General features: G+C 32.1%; 1 long non-coding RNA gene across 1 annotated transcript in view; it reads left to right on the forward strand.

Annotated features, from left to right (window-relative positions):
* The window catches only part of LOC101400910 (uncharacterized), a 112,601-nt gene that overhangs the window by 43,892 nt on the left and 47,526 nt on the right, over positions 1-21,183 (forward strand). The window contains exon 2 of the long non-coding RNA XR_015555470.1: positions 16,560-16,604. This is a non-coding gene — a long non-coding RNA (uncharacterized LOC101400910). The remainder of the gene's footprint in view (positions 1-16,559; positions 16,605-21,183) is intronic.

Below are 21,183 nucleotides of genomic sequence, written 5' to 3' on the forward strand. Positions count from 1 at the left end.
CCACTTGGAAAGACTTTATGATAGTTTCAAAGTTTACATATTTTATTACAATTCCTGGTCATGATTTTTTTTCCAATTTATTCTTACAATAGTTAATAAAAATGAGTAATTTTAAATTTGTTACTTTTTCTGTTTCTTTTGTTTGTATTGGTCAGGATATTTTTATGAGCTCTGCTTAATTGGTTAATTAAATGATTAATCCCCCAAAGTTGGGCTTGCAAATACTACAGCCACAACAGTCTTTAAGAGAATTTATGATCACAGTATACTGGTAGCAGATATCATTGGAAATCACATAATGACATTTTTAAGAGTAGTGAGATTGGTTTGAAAATGAGACAATTCTCAACAGAGTCTGAAATGAGAAAAAACAAATGTTATCCTTACATACCCAGGAATAGAAAAATTATAAGAAAACACTGTTTTTTTATTCTCACACTTAGTATTTGTAAATTTTAAGCTTCACATAAATTTATATATAAATTTATTTATTTATTTATTTTATTTATTTATTTTGTGTGTGTGTGTGAGGAAGATCAGCTCTGAACTAACATCCATGCCAATCCTCCTCCTTTTGCTGAGGAAGACTGGCTCTGAGCTAACATCTATTGCCAATCCTTCTCCTTTTATTTTCCCCAAAGCCCCAGTCAATAGTTGTATGTCATATTTGCACATCCTTCTAGTTGCTGTATGTGGGATGCCGCCTCAGCAAGGCTGGAGAAGCGGTGCCTCCACGCTCACCCAGGATCTGAACCCAGGCCACCAGTAGAGGAGCACGTGCACTTAACCGCTAAGCCATGGGGACGGCCGCTATGTGTAAATTTAAATAAATATACTAACAAATTAATTTACCTTCAATTTCTTCTAAATTTTCATTTATTTCTAAATTTAACTATTTCTAAGTTTTTATTTAGTTTATTAACATTAAATATATCTTATTTTTAAATTTGTTTCTAGTTTACTTATGAACATTAATACATTTACATGAAAATCAATTTCCTTTTTAACTATGTTGAGTTTTATTCCATTATCCCTCCCTTTATTCTTCTTTCCTACTGTCTTCACAGTCTTGAACTCCTCTTCTTTCTGTCTCATTTGCCTTATATTTTTTCTTCCTTCTTAAAAAGGATATGTTTTCTAGATTCCACATCAATTATGACATAATTTGTCTATTATTTGACTGTTTACTTATGTCCACTCACCATTCCTTACCGCAAAGTTGTCTTTTCCCTTTCCCTCCTTCTGGTAAAATTGGAAGTGGAAAGAAACTAGATTGTCCTAGTCTTGGAATAATGATCTCGATGAGGATGATGATGATGGCATGCCTGTCTATAGGTCTAAGTGCTTCACATGATTTTGCCATAGTTTCCTATATTTATGCACAAAAATCCAAGATAACTTCAAGTTATCCAAGTTACAATAATCTAAGTTAACTTCAAGATAACTACTACTAATTTGTTATTTTAATTAAAGAATTAAAACCAATAATGGGTAAAGAATGTACCCTAAGTCACTTAGCTAGTAATTATCTAAGCCCTCTAATAAATGCCTGTTAACATTTGATGTGTTAACAATAAAATATTATTGTCCTTCATTGCCTAATGGATAAAAAAAATCCGTGGTTAATGTATATACTGAAATACTATTTAGCAATAAAATTAACAAAGTATTGGTATACTTTGTTGTTTGTTAACAAAGTATTGGTAACAAGTTAGGCAAATCCCAAAGGCATAATGATGAGTAAAAGAGCCAGTCTAAAAATGTTACATACTATATGAATCCACTTACGGCATGCTGCAATAGCAAAACTATAGAGATGAAGAGCAGATCAATGGATTACAAAGGTTGATTTGAGGGAGATGGTAGCATGAGGGAGCATTTGTGGTGATGTAACTCTTCTGTGTCTTCATTGCAGTAGTGGTTACCTCATTGTATGCATGCATTACAACTCATAGAAAATTAATGTAAATTTTACATTGTTAAGAGTCAATCAAAAAAATACAAACAATGCCAACAATATTGCAGGTGTGTGACCATCTTTCATGCCCATTTTCACATTCCATTGGCCAGGCTTTTGTGCTGGCTGTCACTTCAGGGTCAGCTGAGCACAGTTGAGCCTTGTTAGAATCTCTTGGCTGCATCTTGTAGTGCGCGTTTTCTGTTTTAGGGTTTCTGGGACATTGCATCGTGGGCTGTCTGCAGGGATGAATTAGTACTATGAGCGAGTTAACACTCACTTTGGAAAACCAAAGGGAAATAAGAACAGATGGGAATCTCCACTTTGCATGTCTTCAACAGATATTTCTGAGGCTCATCTTCCAGTGTTCCTGAGAGAGTCTTCAGTTGCATTGAGCTTTGGCTGCCCACAGCAGTAACTAGATCAATAACACACCTCAGATTGACATGCCTTCCTATATTTGCCTCACCTGAGTGGCTGCTTTCTAGGAATAACTTCTCCAAGTACGCTGTGAAAAGGTCCTTTTCTTAGGTTTTACTTTAAGAAAGACAATCTAAGGCAATAAATCAGTAAAATTTCTTAGAAAATAAAATTTTGTCACTATGCAATGTTATTTTGTTAACATTCAATAATTTTAGATAAAGTTTCCTATCATTTGAAACAGACTGTTAGAGTTTAAGTACACATAAATATTTATTATTTATTTATTTAACAATTTTTATACTTATTACATGGTGGAATGATAATATTTTGCATATGTTGGTTAAATAAAATATATTATTAAGTCATTTCATCTCTCATTTTTATTTTCTTTTTTGTATTGTGGCAACATTGTTTTATAACGTTGTATAAATTTCAAGTGTACATCATTGTACTTCTATTCCTGCATAGACTTATATCATGTTCACCACCCAAAGACTAATGACAATCCATCACCACACACGTGTTCCCCTCCTCCCTACCCCCTTCCCCTCTGGTACCCACCAATCCAATCTCTGTCTCTAGGTGTTTGTTTGGTTTGTTGTTGGTTTTATCTTCTACTTGTGAGTGAGATCATATGGTAGTTGACCTTCTCCCTCTGACTTATTTCGCTTAGCATAATACCCTCTGTGCATTACTTGAAAAAGGCACATATAAATTCATAAGCTATAAAAACTTTTAAAAACTGGACACCATGCAAACACTAAACATTAAGGAATGTTTCTTAATATTGATGAGTCATTGTTTTTGTTAGGGAGGACAGATTTTCCCATTATATTTTAATAATTATATTTATTGGTATAAATTATTTATAATATACTTATTCTATTTTTAAAATTTGTTTCTCTCATTTTTTTAAACTTGACTAGTTTTGCCAAAGTTTTACTATATTTCTTGCTGTTTTCAAGGAATGCTTTCCTTTTTAAATTCTCTTTGTGGTATGCTTGTTTTCCATTTTATTATATTCCGTTCATATGTTTATCATTTTCTCCCATCTATTTATTTTATTTTTTTCTTAGTTTGTTTTATTCTTGAGACAAAAATCAATAATATTCAAACTTTGGTCTTGATATGCTTTTAAAGCAATAATATTGTACACCCTCTAAGTCATTATATGTAATAGTGCTTCATATCCATCAGTTCAAATATGTTATGATTTCTACTGTGATATCTTCTTGACACCTAGGGTTAATAAAAGCATGTCCACATAGATAGATAGATAGATAGATAGATAGATAGATAGATAGATGATAGATTACAGATGGAGAGAAAGATAGATTGATAATTTTAACTCAATTGAATTGTGACAAGAGAACACACTGTGTAAAAATTCAATTTTTTGAAAATTTGAGGCATGTTTTATGTTCCAGAATTAGATCAAACGTTGGAAATGTTTAATGTATTCCTGAAAAGAATAATTAACCTGCAGTTGTTAGGTGCATAGCTACTATGTGCCACTTGTATCAATTTATCATACCTCATGTTTGAGGGTTTTTTGTATACAGCATGACAAAATTCTTCATTTTTATTTGGAGCTTATATATTCATATTTAGTTAATGTGCTGAAACGTTTTTGTTTAATTTTATTCTTACAAATATAATGTTTAATTTTGTGTTAATCTTTCCTTAGTCTCTTTTGATTACAAGTTCCATTCAATTTTTCCCCAAAATAACACACACAAACACCCACACAAAGTCCTTTTCTTTCTTTTCTTTTTTTTCTTTGTTTTTTTGTTGTTAAAAATATTTTAATGTCACACTGATTTTTCAAATTCTAATCATTAGCTTTATTCTCATCCCGTGTGAAGCAGAGACAGTAAAACACTCTAACACCAGTTAGAACCATCCAAGCATGCATATTTTAAATTTCTGGTGTCTTGATGAATATTTATATAATTCATGAGATAATTTTTATTTTTGCTTTAGAGTCAGTGTTTATTTGGATCTACTAATATATTTACCACTTTCTTTGCTATGTATTATTTGGTGTACTTCTAAGATTATTTTCATTCTGTCTGAAGAATGTTGTTAAAAATGGTGTTCTAATGGTGTTGGATTCTATATGCTATATGTATTTTAAAATGTCTTCAGTTTGCTTTAGTTCAGAAATGATATTTGGACAATGTTGAGAATTCTGTGTTGGCCATTTATCTTAGAAGTTCTGAACGTTACATCTTACCTATTACTAAAAATAAATAATTAAAATAGAAGTTAGTTCCAAGATTTTGCCCAATTGCCCTTAAAATAATAATATTAATATTTTAAAAATCACATAAATTATTTGGAAGTTGCCATGTATTCAACCAACACATAAATCTACAAAAGAGAAATAGTAAAAATATTTTTTGCAATTTATCTATAATTTATATGAGATGTTATACAAGAAATTCCATTCAGTTAGAAATAGAATTTAAGAAGAAACAAAAAAACATAAATTTTTCTCCTAAAAAAATTATCTCATCCCAAATATGCAAGACTGTTCAACATTCAAATTTAAATTGAGTAATATATCACATCAACAGGCTAAGAAAGAAAGATCACATAACCAAATCAATAGATGCAGAAAAAGCATTTGACAAAAACCATCATTGATGCATGATAAAAACTCTCACTAAATTAAAAAGAGAGGAGAACTTTCTCAACTTGATAAAGATGATCTACAAAAAACCTACACCTAACATCATACTTAATTGTGAGAAATTTAAAGCTTTCTCACTAAGGTCTGATACAAGCCAAGCATGTTTCCTCTCATCATTCCTTTTCAACATTGAATTGGGAGTTATAGCTAATGCAATAAGACAAGAACAAAAAGACATACGGGTTGATAATAAAGAGATCAAACTATCTTTGTTCTCACAGATAACATGATCATGTATATAGGAAATCAAAATAATTGACAAAGCACCTCCTGAATCCAATTATAGCAAGAATGCAGGATACAAGATTAGACACAATTTAAACATGTTTTTATACACCAGCAAGGGATAAAAAGAATTTAAAATTTAAAACAAAATACCATTTATGTTAGCCTCCCCCCAAAAATGGAATGCTTAGGTAAAAATCTAACAATGTAAGTATAAGACCTGGATGAGAAAACCTATAAAACACTGATAAATAAAATCAAAGAGAACTAAATAAATGGAGAGAGGTTTCATGTACAAAGATAGGAAGATAATATTGTCAAGATATCATTTGATTCCAACTTGATCTATATGTTTCATGCAACCCTAAAAAAATTCTAGCAATTTATTATGTCAATATCAACAAACTGATTCTAAGTTTATGTGGAGAGGCAAATGACCAAACAGGCAACACAATATTGAAGAAGAAGAAGAAAGTTGAAAGACTAGCACCACCCAACTTCAAGACTTACTCCAAAGCTATAGTAATCAGGACAATGTGGCATCAGCGAAAGAACAGACAAATGGATCATTGCAACAGAACATAGAACCCAGCAGTAGACTTACATACGTATAGTCAACTGATTTTTGACAAAGAAGCCAAGGCAATACAGTGGAACAAATAAAGTCTTTTCAACAAGTTGTGCTAGAACCACTGCACATCCACATGCCAAATAATAATAATAATAATAATAATGTAGCCACAGAGCTTACATATTTCACACAAATTAATTCAAAATGAACCACAGACCTAAATGTAAGACACAAAACTATAAAACTCCTAGAAGATAACATAGAAAATGTTGATGACCTTGGAATTGGCAATGACTTTTTATATACAACACCAAAGCCATGATCCAGGAAAGAAATAATTGATAAGCTCAACTTTAAAATTTCTGCTCTGCAAAAGACAATGTCAAGAGAATCAGTCATAGACTCGGAGATACTATTTTCAAAATACACATCTGATAAAGAATTATCTAAAACAGGCAAGAAATTCTTAAAACTGAACACTAAGGAAAAAAAAACCATTAATAAATGGGCCAAAAACCTTAAGTGGCACTTCACAAACAAGGTCTACGAATAACAAATAAGCATATGCAAAGATGCTCCACATTATAGGTCATCAGGGAAATGCAAATTGAAAAAACAGTGAGATACCACTATACACCTATATTTGAATGTCCAAAATTTTAAAAAGTGACAACATTAAATGCTGATGAGTATGTGGAGCAACCTGAACTCTCCTTCATTGCTAATGGAAATGCAAAATGGCACAACCACTTTGGAAGACAGTTTGACATTTTCTTACAAAACTAAATAGGCTCTTAGCACAGAATCCAGCAATTGCAGTACTTGGTATTTACCCAAAGGAGTTGAAAACTTATGTCCACACAAAAACCTACACACAGATGATTATAACAATTTTATTCTTAATTGCCAAAACTTGGAAGTAATCAAGATATCTTTTAGTAGATGAATGGATAAACTGTGGTACATTCAGAAAATTAAATGTTATTCAGCATTAAATAGAAATGCACTATTGGGCCGGCCCTGTGGCTTAGCGGTTAAGTGTGCATGCTCCGCTACTGGCGGCCTGGGTTCAGATCCTGGGCGCAAGCCGACGCATCACTTCTCCAGCCATGTTGAAGCCACATCCCACATACAGCAACTAGAAGGATGTGCAACTATGACATACAACTATCTACTGGGGCTTTGGGGCAAAAAAAAGGAGGATTGGCAATAGATGTTAGCTCAGAACCTGTCTTCCTCAGCAAAAAGAGGATGGTTAGTAGGGATGTTAGCTCAGGGCTGATCTTCCTGAAGAAAAAAAAAAAAAAAAAAGAAATGCACTATTAAACCATGAAAAGACAAGGTGGATATTCAAATGTATATTACTAAGTGTAAGAGGTCAATCTGAAAACACTACATACTGTATAATTCCAAGTATATAGCATTCTAAAAAAAGCAAAACTATGGAAAGAATTAAAAGATCAGTGGTTGCCCTGGGTTTTAGAGGGAGAAACTGAAGGGATAAATAGGCAGAGCCGAGAGGATTTTTCGGGCATTGAAGATACTCTGTAGAATACCATAATGGTAAATTGATGTCATTATGTATATATTTGTCCAAACCCATGAAATATACATCAAGAGTGAACTTTAATGTAAACTATTTGGGTGATCATCATGTGCCAGTGTAAGTTCAGCAATTGTAACAAATGTACCACTCTAGATGGGGATGTTAATAATGGGGGAGGCTATGCATGTGTAGGAGCAGGGAGTGTCTGGGAAATCTCTGTACATTCTCCTCAAATTTGCTGTGAGCATAAAACTGCTCTAAAAAGTTGTCCTAGTAAAAATAAGTAATTTTCTAACTAGATAAAGAAATTTTGGTACCAAACAATTTTAAAATTACAAAAATAAGATTAATATTTTAAATGTAAATTTAATTTATATGGCTATAGCAAATTCAAAATAAATTTCATTCTTAAGTAATTTTATAATTAAACATGTAAAAAGTTTCAAAATGACACTATAAGAAACGAGCAAAGTCTGTGTCATTGAGTCATCAGATGGGGGCAAAAAGAACTTTGGAGAAAAACAACTTTTGAGGAACACAACTTTGTTTTTCTGAGGTGGTGCATAGGCCTTTCTGAGTTGGTGCATAGGCGTTTCTGAGTTGGTACATAGGCATTATCCAGAGTCTGGACATTTAGGTAACGACTTGAGTTTAGGATGTCAGCCATAAGTTTTCACTTTGCCTTTCTTGGAGCACCTTTTAAAATAACCACTTAGAGTTAAGCCCATGAATTTTAGTGACTTCCACTCCCATCTGGGAGTGGAGCCTGTTCTGCTTAGTCCCCACAGTCTTATCATGTCATAGATAATGAATGTTTCCAACAGCAGCTCAGCATGGCCATAAATTTGTCTTTGCTAAGGCGGAAAAGGTGCCTTCAGGAACGGGCTAAACTTGCCCTGACAGGCCTTTCCAAATTACAGGAGGATGTGGCTTACCCACTCCTCAGCCACCTGTCCATGGTCTTTGAGGAACTGGTGATGACGCCCCGTTGCCTAAGCCTCTGGTGACCTGAGGTAGCCCCTGGGAAAAGCTTACAGAGTGATAAAGTGAGTCTTTGTACTTCATGGATGGCAGTGCCACCGCCATATGTGATGGAGCCTTTTGGAGAGCCCGAGCATACCATCTTGCCAGTGGTAACACACTTATTAAGACAGCAAGTTAGGTCAGCCTTGAATGTGAAAATCATCCCACTGCCCTTGGCCTGACCAAACCACTAGCCCATTAGCAACTTCACATGACTCAATAAAAATATGGACAAGAGGCTTGTCATAGGAAAGGCACTCTACACAGCCATTTGTACTGCCATAAGCTCAGCAAGCTGAGCTGACTCCAACTTGCTTACCCAGCCATACCACCTATGATTGTTGTCATGAGGGAAGCCATGGGGAAGCCCAGTTGTTGTGAGGAGAGTTACTCCTTATAGTCACCACCACTCCATTTGGGGTGCCCCAAATTGAAGGGATATTTGCCAGGCACTACTCACAATTAAGGTTACCCAGATTTCAGCACATACAAATGCTACCACACCAGAGGCTGTCCTTAACCACAACGCAAATTTTCTTGCCTGAATCCAGGCTCATTGCATCTCCCCACTTCTGGGATTTATAAGTAATAATAAATCTTGTGACTCTACTTCTTTTGTGTGGGTGTATTGAGACTGCACCTTCAATCAAAATGACCCTGTGGACTTCACTTCCCCAAAGTGGGAGCTCAGATGCTGAGGGAGCTACCTGCTGACGTTTATGTGGGTGGCTTGTGTCTCCTCATTCAGCAGGTCATAATCTGTGTGTTCTTAATTCAATACACCAGCTCCAGCTTCTCAACACAACTGGTAACGTAAATGGTGGGATGCTCTAGTTTAGTAAGTACTAGTTATCTATCTTGATTAATAGAGCTCCAAAAAGCATCTTATTGACAGATCTTATGTATAATTTAATTTTTATATCAATATACATTAAATAAAATGATGTTATTACATATAAATATAATGTTTAAATAATTTAAATGCTGTCCTGCTAAATAAGAGATAAGTCAAATAATCTCCATTTTCCTTTATTTCTCATTAATAATATCAAAAAATTATTACATACAAGAGAGAAACAAGAATGGAGATCTGGGTCTTTTACTTGGTGAAATTTAAAAGAATTGAAATCACATCTCATTGTAAAATGTAACTGATTTGATCCATAACATGCAGCGGCAAAATATTTTTAAATCATTACATATGTTCCCCTATAAAAAAGGGCAAATAAACAGCATGGAAAGCTTAGTAACTCCTTTGATATCCCATTATGATGGAAATTAAGATACAGAAACTATTTCTTACATTGGAAAGACTACAAATAATTACAAGTTTAATATTTTAGTATCTTGTATCAAATCATGATCAGTAGACAAAAGCTTCCAAAATATTCTCAAATTCCTTTAGTTGTGTAGCTGATGATGTAAGAACTCAAATGCAGAGCATGAAATTCAATTTGTTTTCAAAAATGGAAACACCCTCTCCCCCAAATTTCTAATATTACCAAGTCTTGTATGTAAATGTTGGGACATTAATGGGGGTGGGGAGAGAGAGACTCTGAGAAACGTAATGCTCAAATTTTGTTGGACTCAAAGTAATCTGATTAGGCCTAATCCCAAAACCTATGTGTAACTCCCATTCTGAGAGAAGCAACCTCTTATTTTATCTGATGAGGATGAAGCTGCTCTCACTTGAAAGACCCTTGCCTAGGAATGCCAGTTGCACTCATGCCACATGCCTGCCATTCTTCATTGCTTCCAAATCCATTATTACAGGCAAAGTTCATTGTGCCCCATGGAATCATACAAGGTTAAACCAGGAAATTAATCTTATCCACTATAATAACAGCAAGTGTTTGTTATTTCTATCAACCCACAGCAGGAATATATGCAGGAATAGACTTAATGGGTTCTAGACCTTGGTAGATAAAACGTATCTTTAGATTTGGCTAAGCTTATTGATATGGATGCACTTAGTAATAATTTTGGACTCTATATGATGTGATGGTTTGAACATTTGGATGTGGCTCTAATAGTTCACTAAGTTGATTTATTATAGGCTATATTCAGTGGATATCACAGTAAATAAAAAAGAAATGTCAGAAATTCCTATTGTGTTATCGTGTTGATCCTACTTTTAATTTTTTTTCTGGTACTTTGACATCTGGGGCCTTGCTAATATTGGAGACATGTTCCTTCCAGGGCTAGCTACAACCGAAGAGATAGTAAACTACACCTGTGAGCACATCTTTCATATGCAAACTAGCCAATCCAGACCCCACACCCCATAACTTCCTCTATTTGGCTCTCATACTCAAGGCCATTGTTATTCTGCCCTAATCACCCCAGAGCCAGGTAAGAGGCAACCAGGGGCAACCCCTAGGTCTCAGAGCCCACTGAAATTGTCCAAACTAGTCAATCCTAACCCTGCTTACCCTCCCTCATTGGTACCCTCCCTTGGAAACTGTAATAAATGTTCTAGTCCATGTTTTTCTCCTTGGTCCCTCTCCCTCACGACCAAACATGGTGCTTCTTTATGTGGTCCTGCACAGCATGACTTGTGCCCTCCTGTTAGGAATTCTGAGTAACAAGCTATCTTTTCAATGGCAGGCATATAAAATAAATTTAAAGTGACATAAATAATTGTGTAAAATTAAAAACCTGGTATTCTTAACATAACATGCACAAAATTAAATGTATAGTGTTGCATACAGAATTTGCCTACGTCATTAATGAAAAAGAAAAAGAATAAATATAGCAGGAATAGGAAAGAAAACCTCAGTTCATCGTGAAAAAAATATCAATCTTATTAAGTGTGTAAAACATATCAGATAACTTTATGTGAGGTTTTGGTACAGTCAATTAAAAATATTGGCTCAAAATTCAGACTGCATACAACTATAAAAGATTGCTTTAAATGCTTTCCCACTGATATGATATTTGGTCTACTTTTTTAGATACACTTTATCTTTTCTGAACTTATTGAGCCAATATAGTTCCTTTATTTTTTCTTTTCTGTTTAATATGAATAGACATTGATTTTTAGCTTGGGCTGTTCTTTATATCAAAGGGCTGATAATTTTCTCTTTGAAAAAAATTTTAAGCAGGGAGATTTATTATTTCCTTCTGATGTGAAAGCATCCTTGCAGTTATGTGTAAACACAACTGGTGTTATTAATTTATTTTTTGTACTTTTTAGTTTTCTTAGTATGTGTATTGATAATCTATATGCAAACAGCCACACACATTGGATTTTCTCATTCTCTGCCAAAATGTAATTACATTCTTTTCTAATTTATTGAGACAATTTATATATAACATTTTATAAGTTTGAGGTATACAACATGTTGATTTGATACACTTATATATAGCAATATGATTACCAATGTGGCTTTAGCTAACACTTCCTTGTTGTCACATAATTACCGTTTCTTTTGTATGATGAGAACGTTTAAGATCTACTCTGTTAGTAATTTTCAAGTTTGCAATATAGTACTGTTAAGTATAATAATTATCATAAGAAACAACAAAAGTTGGCGAGGATGCGGAGAAAAGGAAACTCTTATACACTGTTGATGGAAAGGTAATTGGTACAGCTACAATGGAAACCAGTGTGGAGATTCCTCAAAAAATGAAATATAGTACTATAATATAATCCAAAAAATAACTATATTTGTTTTATAAAATAAATAAATTAGGCTTTATTGAAGTTTAGAGGCTTGGGTCACAGGAGGCAATTGCTCTGAAACCCTCCATATGCAAGCAAAGCATATACTGATAAGACAGAGAGCGTTATCATCCATGCAGTCAACCTAACACATATAATATTCAAATATTTGGATAATTAAAGGATATAAATATTTTAGTGTCCAGATATTTCATTTTTCATACTCTTTTTTGCTTGTGGCTAGAGTCATTTAGACCAAATGTATAAATCAGAATTTTTTGGTGACTTGCATAATTTCTAACTACTTTTTACATGGTGCTCAATAGGTAAAAAATGAACGAGTTATAATTTCAATTTTAATGTATTTCACTTCTGAATTGGATTTGTTTCATAAAACTTAAGTGTACAATATGGAGAAAATAATGTATAAATGAGCACGCACATGTTTTAGCATTCAGCTTTGAAGAAAGTTGCTGCTTCCGATGTATGGACATCTCTTTGTTCCCAAGGCCATTCTTTTGAAAAATCTAGTTTATTCTTTTCTGATTTTTATAGTTCACTAAAAATGTTTTTTCCATAAAAATGTGTTTGTGCATGTATATGCTATGTGTCTCAGCCAGCTTGGGCTGCCATAATAAAATGCCATAAACTGGATTGTCTTCTTATAAGGACACTAATCCTATCAGATAAGGACCTCACCTATGCGATATTATTTAATCTTAATTATTTCTATAAAGATTTCTTCTCCAAATACAGCCACACTGGAGATTAGGGCTTCAACATTAGAATGTTTGGGGAGACACAATCTAGCCTATAGCACTTCGTATATCATTTTATATCTAGTTTAATATTCTGTTTGTAAGATATTTTTTCTAATCGTTTACAGCTTTACATTTTTCCTTTAACACTTGAATTAACTCTGTGGTTGGAATTTATAATGTTTTAGGTATGTAATGTCCTGCTAATGAACTTTATGGTGTTTCAGATGTTTACTATTATAAATAAATCTTCAATTATAATTTGTATATGTCTGTTTAATCATATTGTAAGTTTTCTCTACATGATCTGTGGAGGAGTCAGATTTCTGGGTGTTGCTATATGAAGATATATGTTTTTAAGAGATATTTCAAATGAAAATGTAGACTTTCTAAACTCAGAGGAAACAATAATAAATGCTTCAGAGATAAAAAGAAAAATTATTAAATCTATATTTCTTGACATTCTCAAAAATATATATGGGCTCAAAATTTAGCTTGTCATAGAATGTAGATCAAACAAATTTATTTCACTTGAATTGAAATAGAACAGCAAATAAAGTGCTCTGGACATCCTAGTTGAGGAGGCCCAGTAAGATTTGGGAACAGCAGGAGAGCAAGAGTGTGAGGTGCGAGGTATTTGTGCCAGAGGTACATGCCACTGATTACTACAGGTTAGTAGATTTCATACACAACTGCAACCATGGTCTCCAAGAGAATCACGTGTCTTGTCTCTCAGTTCATTGTTTTCCAAAAAGATGAAGCTCTTCAGAAAAGATAAAATTCATTGACTCCCTCATACCATGGATATTAAAAGAGCTATCAAGAAAAAGAAAACATTGAGAAGCAGCAGAACATTAGTATTTTGAATCCTACCAAGTGATTCTGAATACAGAAATTTGGTAAGGTTGTGTGAAAACAAGTGGGGAGAAAAAAGCCTCCCTGGGCAGCATATGACTAATAGATGCAAAAAGTCTTTTTCTCTATGTAGGTAACATTTAAGCAAGGAGTTGATCAATGTAATATCTAAATTTTCTCTGAAATATTCACTTTAATTACTTTAAGACTATATATATATATATGTATATATAAGACATACGTATATAAGACTATATGTATCTATAGTATATTCAGTCATAAGAAGGAAATATATTTGTGACAACATGGATAAAGCTTGAGTGCATTTTGCTAAGTGAAATAAATGATACAGAGAAAATATATTTTCATTATGCATTTTTATTATCTATTCATATGTAGATGAACACAGTTTGTTTCTATAGCTTGGCTTTTGCAAATAATGCTGAAATATACATGGAGGTGCAGATACCTCTGTTTCATTTCCTTTGGATATCCAAATATATTCAGAAGTAGAATTGCTGGTCATATGGCAGTTCTATTTTTATTTTTTTAAGACATCTTTATAATGTTTTCTGTAATGGCTGTTGCAATGTACATACTTTCTAACAGTGTACAAACGTTCTCTATTTTCTACACCTTCACTAACACTTGTTATATTTTGTCATTTTGAAAATAGCCATCATAATGTATATGATGTGATATCTCACTGTGGTTTGAATTTGCATTTCCCTGATGATTAGTAATGATGATTAGTAATGTATATGAAATTAGTAACCTTTTCATATACCTGTTGACCATTTGTATATCTTCTTTCAGTCCTTTGCCAATTTTTTAATCAGGTTCTTTTTTTAAAATTTTTGTTTTCTTTTTTTGCTATTGATTTGTACGATTTCCTTATATATTTTTGAATATTAACATCTTATCCAATATTTGATCGGCAAATATGTTCTCCCATTTTGTAGGTTGCCTTTAATTTTGTTGATTCTTTCTTTTTCTCTGCAAAAACTTTTTAGTTTGAGATAGTCCCACTTGTTGATTTTTGCTTTTGTTGTTTGTGCTTTTTGTGTCAGATTCAAAAAAATCATTGCCAAGATTGATGTCAAGGAGATTTTTCCCTATGTTTTCTTCTAGGAATTTTACTGTTTCAGATCTTGTGTTTAAGTTCATAATCCATTTTGAGTTAACTATTGTGGGCGATGAGGGATATTCTAATTTCATTCTGTTGCATGTGGATATCCAGTTTTACTCACACCGTTTATTGAAGAGACTGTACTTTCCCCATTGAGTATTCTTGGTACCTTGTCAAATATTAGTTGACCATATATGTGTGGGTTTATTTCTGGGTTCCCATTTCTTTTCCATTGGTATATAAGACTGTTTTTATGCCAGTACCATACTGGTGTAATTACCATACCTCTGTAGTATAATTTGAAACCTGGAATGTGATATCTCCTACTTTTGTTTATTCAGGGTCTTGTGTTGTTCTATATGAATTTTAGTATTGTCTTCTATTTATGTGAAAAATGCCATTGGAATTTTCGTAGGGATTGCATTGAATCTATAGGTGGCTTTGAGTGGTATAGACGTTTCTGCAACATTAACTATTCAAATTCATTAACACAGGATATATTTTGATTTTTTTGTGTGTTCTTTAATTTCTTTCACCAACGTTTTATCATTTTCAGTGTACAGTTCTTTTACTTCCTTGGTTAAGTTTATTCTTAAGTGTCTCATTCTGTTTGATGCTATTGTGAATGGGATTGTTTTCTCTTCTAGTTTATGTTCAAAGCTCTTTATTCAATTCTTTAGTTACCTCATTGTCTTTTTCAGTTCCAAAATTTCTCTTTGGTTCTTATTGATGTTATCTATCTCTTTAAGTTCTAATTTTGTTCTTGTATTGTTTTTATGATTTTGTTAAAAAGTTTGCCTGCGTTTTCTTTTAGCTCTCTGATCATCTTTAGAACAATTATTTTGAATTCTTTCTCAGACAATTCCAACATCTTTCTTTTTTTTTTATTTTTTGTTTATTGCAGTAACATTGGTTTATAACATTGTATAAATTTCAAGTGTACATCATTATACTTCTATTTCTGCATAGACAACATCATGTTCACCACCCAAATACTAATTACAACCCATCACCACACAAGTGTGCTGAATTATCCCTTTTGTGCATCTCCATTTCGTTGCAGTTAGTTACTGGCTGGTTGCTCATCCTGACCTGCTCTCCCTTTTCAAGCAAGGGAAACTTTTTCTAGTTGAGGAGTTCTCTCTTGGAACTGAGCCATGCTGGCACGGGAGAGATGAGATGATGCTGGCTAAATGAAGCTGTTCTGTTTTTTTTCATACATTCTCAAGATTACTGTCCCACTGTGTCACTAAAGTTTCTTAAGTGGACTCTAGAGCGCTTTCAGAGTTGTTTCTGTTATTGGATAGCTATGTAATTTTTGATCTGTGTGGCAGGATGGAGGCTGGGCTCACCTACTCCATCATATTGATGACATCACCTATTTTTCTAACTTCAGGAGAATACAACACTGTGTTGATGATCTTAGCTTTATCCTAAGTCTTAAAGTCATGTAGTGAAAATATTTCAAATTTTTCTTCATTTTCAATTTTGTTTTGGACAGTTAGGTCTTTTTTATATATTTTAGTCCATTTGTCAATTTTTACAAAACATCGTGTTGAGATATTGTTTGACATTATAATGAACCTATACATCAATTTGAGAAGTGACATCTTAACATTAGATTTTCAATCTCCATATGTGATACATCTCTTTATTTGTGTCTTCTTTCATTAATGTTAGCAATGTTGTTTATATGTTTTTCTTTTTCTTTAGTATACTGGCTAGTGTCTGCAGTACCATGTTGAATAAAAGTTATGAGTGAGTATAATTTCTTTGCTACTATTTTTAAGGAGAAATCATTAAGTTTTACAATTATGTTAGTCGTAGGATTTTTAAATTATATATATATGTATATATTTGCAGTCCTTAGCCTGCACTATAGACATGTAATGTGACCACTGTTTGTGTTGACAGTTTGATGGTATTGCTTTATACAGTTCTTTTGTTTGAAAGGAATCTGATCCTTTTATAATACACATAGATATGTCATTTTAAAAATTGAAGCACTTATGCCTATAATCATTGTCATAAAAGCAGAGTTACTAAGTTTAAAAAATGGACACATCACTGATTCAATCCAAAACAAATGAAGAAAATTCTTATTTTATTCCAGCTATATCTTTTCTGAGTACAATCACTGTGTGTCGGTGAAAATATCTAGCCATAGGATGGTTTCAGTTTAGCCTCCAAAAAGAGATATACTATTTTTATTTCTCATAGTATGACATATCTGTAACATGGCTGAAGTTTTTCAGTTGTATTAAAAAACACCAACAGACAGAAAATCCCAAACTGAGATAGCTCAGAATTTAAAGATTTAAAGAATAGAGTACAGAAGAGAAATTATATCTTAAAAAAGGAATAAAACATATCTTGGTAAATTTAAATATGGTACTGGCATAAAAACAGTCCTATATACCAATGGAAAAGAAATGAGAACCCAGAAATAAACCCACACATACATGGTCAACTAATATTAGACACGGTAGCCAAGAATACTCAATGGGGAAAGTACAGTCTCTCCAATAAACTAGGTTTCTTTCCCAAAACTTTTTAAATTTTTAAAAAATTTGTTGTAAAACCCCACTAGTTTCAAGATGCTTTTGGTCTTCAATTTAATGAGACAAAAATACAAGCCACAGCTGTATTTAAAGTTACAAAATGACATTATTGGTTATACATTTTTTCACATTTTTTTGTGGAAAAAAACAGTAATTAATGCAAAAGACTTTTTCCACAGAAATAGTATGCATATATGAAATAAAATGGATTTATAAAAGCATGCTGCTATAATCTTCAAAAAATATATAAAATTAAATTTACAATGAACTACAAGATTAAGTATAAGTCTGGTATTTCCTTCAATGTCCAGCTCCATCTTACTAATTTCTAGCATAAAAGCAAGAAGTTATTGGGCCTTAAATAGGTTCAATAGTTTGTAACTACTGTCCTTATTTCTCTGGGAGATATCTTTCTTGATATTTGCAATTTAGCTCCAAAAATTATCTAACTCTCCTATTCCCTTGAGGTCTTATGTTAATTTTAAAGCTCCTGTGTCTTTATCCTACACATTTACCTGCACTTAAGTTCTAGGATTTTTGTGCATGTGCATTATAAGGTTGAGAATGTTCTCTTTGATTTTAGTTTCCATATATAAATGGGAAATTAAATTCCGTCATTTCCTGAAATAGTTACATGGTCTTTACCATTTTTGTACTGATGTGGTGAATGAATTCCCTTGACTCAGTTTGGAATGTTGAACAACCTTGCATTCCTGGATTTAGACCTAAACTTTTACATGCACTGCTGGATTTAATGTGCTAATGTGTTATAATTATTTTTACATTTATGTACGTTATTGCTAGTTGTCTGAATTTTTGTTTCATCTAATGTCTTTGTCAATTTATGAAATCTTGACTTCATAAAATAAGTTGGGAAACAGTTTTTCCTCATCTGTTTTCTGAAAAAGTTTGTTTATGCTTAGTACTATTTCTTCTTTAAATGACTGAAAATATTTACCTACAGTTTCTTTGTAGATGATTTTTACTATAAATTTAATTTCTTTACTAATTATGCAACTATAGACATTTTCAATTTATTTTTGTTAATTTGATAATTTTGGAATCTAAGTAAATGTTTCCATTTTACCTACATTGTTGACATTTTGACATCCATTTCTGTATTATTTTTAATTGAATTAGTACCTGAAATGAGGTCACTTTTTATTCCTGGTATTGTTCATTTGTATTTCTTTATTTTTACCTTTCTAAGCGTAGGTAGTATAAATCAAGTTGTAAATGTTGCTATTTTCTTTTCAATGAACCAACATTGATTCTTCTCTTAATAATTTCTCTTCTTTTAATTAGTTAGGACTTAATTTATTCTTCTTCTTCTATTTGAAGTAAAAGGTTAGATCATTGATTTTATATTTCTCTTTTATAATATAAACATTCAGTGCCATGAAGTTACATATAAACACTGCATTAGATAGATTACACAAATTTTCCAATGTTGTATTTTCATTATCATTTATTTTAAAATATTTTTAAATTCTCCTTGAAAATTTCTTTTACCCTTGAGTTATTTAGAAGTAAAATGCTTATAATCAAAATATCTAAATATATTTTATATATTTTTTAAAAATCAAATTTAATTTAACTATGATCTGAAAAATACTTTTTATGATTTCAGTTATTTTAAATATGTTGAGATTTGCCTTATGGCTTATTAATTGGTCTGTATTTGTGTATGTTCCATATAAAATTTAAAAAAAATGTTTATACTGAAGCTGTCATATGTGGTGGCCTAAAACACAAATTAAGTCAAGTTTGTTTATGATATTGTTCATGTATTCTATGTATTTATTGATGTTCTGTCTACTTACCCTATATATTACTGAGGAAGAAGTATGGAAATTTCCAGTTGTACTTTTTGGTATATTTCTGAATCTAGTTTTGTCTGTTTTACATAAAATTTCTGCTTTAACTTTGAGTCTGTTATTAGGAACATCATATTTAAAATTGGTATAGCTTCTTGATGCATTTACCTTTTCTTATTATGAATTACTCTTCCTTGTCTCTTTGTCGTCAAGTCTGATTTGTCTGATGTTAGTATGGCCACATCAGCTTTCTGAGGATCATTGTCTGCATAATATATCTTTATTCATCGATTTATTTTTAGCCCATTTGTGCCTCTTTGTTTAATGTGCATCTCTTTTAGACAGCACATAATTTTATCTTACTTTTTCATCCATTCTGACAATCTCTATCTTTTACTTGGAGCATTCACAATTCTCATTTAAAGTAATCATTTGTGTGTGGAATTTATATCCACAGTGGGCCTTTCTGCTTTCTATTTGACTTATATGTCCTTTTCTCCCTCGTCTTTTCAACCTTATTTAGTATTTATGATATGTCTCTCTAACTTTGCACAGTATACCTTCAAAAATATTATGCCATTTTACATATAAGTTAAATTATTACCATATACCTCAATTTCCAGAGATTTTTGTTATCATTATGATATATATTACTTTTTGTTGATATGAATCCAACAATATCTTGATGTTACTTTACTTTAAAATTAATTATACTTTTAAAGAAATAAATAGTAAATAGAGAACTCCTTTATATTTACCCAAATACTTACCATTTCCGCTATCTTCCTTTTTGTACAGATCTGATGTTATAACTTGTATTTCCATTCTGTCTGAATAATTTTAATATTCTTTCTAGTGATGGTCATCTAGTCAAAGAATTTTTCAGCTTCTGTTAGCCTGAAAAACATTATTAAAAGCCTCCATTTTTAAAAGATGTCTTAGCTGGGTACAGAATTCTAGGTTGGTAGTTTTCTTCCTTGAAGAACTTTAAACATATTATTCCATTGTCTTGCTGTCATTGTTTCTCATGAGAATTAAATGTTCCTGTAAACAATGAGTGCTCTTTCTCTGGTTGCTTTATTTATTTAGTTATTTTTTTTAATTTATTAATTTGATTATGACATGGCTTTGTGTGCTTTCATTTGTGCTTACAATTTTTGATATTTAAGTTTCTTGGATCTGTGGATTTATATTTTAATCAAATTTGGAAAATTTGTGGCCATAATTCAAAATTTTTTTGTCACTCTATCTATCCTCCTGGGACTAATAATAAATGTACCTTAAATAGTGAGACTAATTTACAAGTAACTGATATCTTTACACTTTTTTCTTCACTTTTTTTCTTTCTATGTTTTAGTTGTATAGTTATATTGCTCTGTGTTCAAGTTCAAGGATTTTTTATTTTTAGATGGTAAGTTTTTCAATTCCAAAATTTTCCATTTTTATGTGCTTATTTCTCTATTAAATGTCTTTATTTGCCCTCATTATTGTTATATTTTCTCTTTAAATCTCTGAACACCCATATATTAGCTGTTTTTATGAGCCTGTCTGCTAATACTATCATCTCTGTTATTTTATATCTGTTTTTTAAATTAATATCCCTTTTGGCCATACGTCATATTTTCCTGCTTCTTTGAGTGTTGCATTTTTTTTTGTTGTTGTTAGTCATATGCTAGTCATTTGTGATGCCTAGTTAAGGGTATAAACTTTGTATTTTTCCTTAATAAAGTGTTGATGTTTATTTTTGTAGGGAGTGAAATCACTTGCTGAACAAAATCTATTCAAGTCTTCTCTTAAAGTTTTGTTACCATGCATGTGATGTAGCATTTACTGTAGAAGACTAGCCCTGTACTAAATCACAGCTTATATGGGGTCTTTTCCTCCGGCTAATCAGAATCGCATCTTCCTGCCTTGTGCAAATTCCAGTAGTTGTTCATTTTGCAGCTCCTCATTTGTTGT

This window comes from Ceratotherium simum, chromosome 1 (assembly GCF_057802395.1).
Source record: "Ceratotherium simum simum isolate JZ-2026a chromosome 1, ASM5780239v1, whole genome shotgun sequence".
Lineage (NCBI taxonomy): Eukaryota > Metazoa > Chordata > Mammalia > Perissodactyla > Rhinocerotidae > Ceratotherium > Ceratotherium simum.